At 35.6% G+C, this 2,966-nt stretch overlaps 1 protein-coding gene across 4 annotated transcripts in view; it reads left to right on the top strand.

Annotated features, from left to right (window-relative positions):
• The first annotated feature begins 216 nt into the window (after positions 1 to 216).
• Positions 217 to 2,966, top strand: part of LOC106883746 (serine-rich adhesin for platelets) — a 127,432-nt gene continuing 124,682 nt past the window's right edge. For 2 of the 4 annotated variants that reach the window (XM_052971614.1, XM_052971616.1), the window contains exon 1: positions 217 to 428. The gene's annotated coding sequence lies outside the window, so the exon portion shown is untranslated. The remainder of the gene's footprint in view (positions 429 to 2,966) is intronic. The other 2 variants (XM_052971613.1, XM_052971615.1) reach the window with 1 other exon arrangement.

The following is a 2,966-nucleotide window of genomic DNA, read 5'->3' as shown; positions in this document are numbered from 1 at the left end:
AGTCTATGAAATAGGCCGAGAAAGACCGATTGACCAACAAAGGAGAGATAGTGGGTGAGGGAAAGAAAATATAGAAGAGAAGTAAGAATATTCCTTAGAGAGGTACAGTGAGTGAAAGAAAAGCGAAAGGCAATTTACGAACAGAGAGGGAGAGTGAAAAGAAAGACAAGTGAGAAATTACACTGTATGAGGGATAGCAAGAGGAAGGGCAAAGTGCAAACCACAATTTGAGAGGAAGAGGGAGAGGGAAAACACTAAGAAATAAAGAGAAAGGGGCAGAATAAGAGAAAGAGTGTGATAAAGGTGTGAGTGTGTTGCGTTCAGGCGCTTACCTGGTTAGACAGGAGACATTTACTCAGGATCTCTTACATATGTTGTACAGACTTTCTTCTACCCAGCAATGAACTGCAGGATTATGGAGCTTTGTGGTGAGTATATATACCCAACTTCGATATCCCGCCCTAGCTGTGTAATATGTATTACATATGTGTATTTCTTGAGAGAAACATCAACAACGGCAACTAGGGGAATTTCCTTCTGCAAGTCGCACTGTCCAACGATAGAGGTGGTTCGATTAGGATTATGGAGTGTGTGTGTATAATGCTGTAAAACCTAGTACGGATGAATCTAGGTAGGGGTGTTTTTTTTAAATACTCTATGAATGAGATGATAGCGATAAACTGATATAAACCTTATGATAGCAGAACAACAATAATGATGATTGAAACTATTTATTTTGCCACAGAGAAGGACACAGACGTTACAATACAGTTTATGTTAAAATCCATACTTTACAAAATAATAACAATTTAGATTGATGAATTACAAAACAGTAAGTATACTTGCGCATAAATAACATCCCTCATGAGGGATACAGCAGCTCAGAGGAAGATCAAAGCATCCCCAAACCCAATAAGTAAGTACTCTGATCCGGACAAATGTTCGTTCCCAAATACTTATCGTTACCAGTTGAAAATTGGGTCGATATAATCAGTTCCCTTTCTTCAATTTGTGGCCTTGTGCCAATGTACGAAATCATCATCGTTATTATCCTTTTGTAATGTCCTCACATCTGTCACCCTTGTGGCAAATAAACGATTATTGTTGTTGTTATAAATAGATTGTATTTTTGCTTAGAGCCTTTGTGGAAAATAACGATATTGTTATTAATCTTTTAATTTCCATTAGAAGAAATGTACGACTATGCACATCAGAGAACATTAATATACTAGTTACTATAGATATTGTAAAAAAAAGACTGTGGAAAACAACCCTCAACACACTGACAATCCGACTGTGTTTGATATTTGTGGTAGGGAGTTTTTGTATGTTTGTTATGTGAGTAATGCAAGAAAGGAATTAGCGAAGATAGGGATTTGAACCTTCAAAGTTTTGATAGGGGACTTAATAACAGAAACAACAAATTATCTGTATATGTCCCAAATATTTAATATGTACACAAAATATTCAACTAATTACGCCATCATATCATATGCATTCATTCATATCACACACACACACACATCATTATAGACAGTAACCATATATCATGTTTCATCACATATCACATATACATATATTATATGCATTTCCGTATATCGTATATGTAAACATACCACTCGTATATCCTATAATTTTGCCGACGCAGACCCCTAGATTCATCGGATTTCGTATGTAATACACATACACTATTATATATACATATATATATATATATATATATATATATATATATATATATATATAGTATTCATGCATTCATATCGCCTCCCTCTTACAAACTCCAGGTGACATTTCCTGGACCGCAAGATAACCAACTCGTTCTATTAACTCACCAAAGAAAAAAAACCTCGAAGTGTTGCTGTTATTTAATTTTAAAATTACAGCCATTCTTCATGGGCTTTTTTCCCTTTAGTTTCGAATTGAATAATAATGACTATAAGAACAATACAAGACCATGTGTTGAAGTAGAAGAGCATTTCTGAGGTAATTGACAAGGGTATATGTTACTGGTATGTTTATTTATCGACCCTATTCTTGAAAGGATTAGGTTTAGCCTCGAACATTGACAAAATTTTATCTTGGAACTGGAAAGGTTCAATAAACCACTAGTACCAATATTAAACCATCAATAATTACTTATTTGCAATGCATAAAGCCAATTTTTGTATTTTAATGACTCGTCTCTATCGTCATCGTCGTACTAGTAGTAGTAACTATGATGGTTTATAATCGATTTCAATATGACGATGTACAGAGCTGATTTTATAGAATCCAGTTGATTGAATTGACCTCAGTGTACCACTGGTACCTACTTGATCGATTTCCCCATCCTCCCACTTTTGTTGAATGAAAAGTAAAGCGGGATTCGAACCGTGAGACTGACTCACCGAATAGAGCAGACTACTATTAAGTCTTCATCCATACTAGAATTATCGCTATCAACACACACGCACAGACAAACGCACGCACACACACACACACACTTTTTTTACAGTCATCTCGCTTTGGCAGAGTAGTGATGTTCAAGCTTTCCAAACGACGGAAATGAGAACAAGAAGGCAATAAATGATGCTTGTTGATGATGGTGAAGAAGATAAAGGAGGGCGAAAGCTAATAAAGACGAGTGTCTTGCTTACACAGTAAACTATACTGTTGAGGATGACGATGACAACAATGATATTGATGGGTGTTGTGTATTGAATTAGGCAACAGATAAATAAACTGTTATTCCTAATTCCTTCCGTTTACCTGTTTGTTAATTACTTGTAATTCTTTTTTCTCGGCTTCAGGATATTTTTCCTTTCATTTCTCTCTCTTTTCCCTTCTCTTTATATTCCGATCACTTCTATTTCTCCATCATTCTTTTTCTCTTCCGTGTCCCACCCTTCTCTGTTAAAACATTCTTCCGCCCCTATTTTCACTGTCTTTTCTCATTCCTTTTCACCTGTGATATCTCTTCTTGT

This window comes from Octopus bimaculoides, chromosome 11, assembly GCF_001194135.2.
Source record: "Octopus bimaculoides isolate UCB-OBI-ISO-001 chromosome 11, ASM119413v2, whole genome shotgun sequence".
NCBI lineage: Eukaryota > Metazoa > Mollusca > Cephalopoda > Octopoda > Octopodidae > Octopus > Octopus bimaculoides.
Note: the sequence above shows the minus strand (reverse complement) of the source record. Positions and strands in the feature narration are given on the sequence as shown.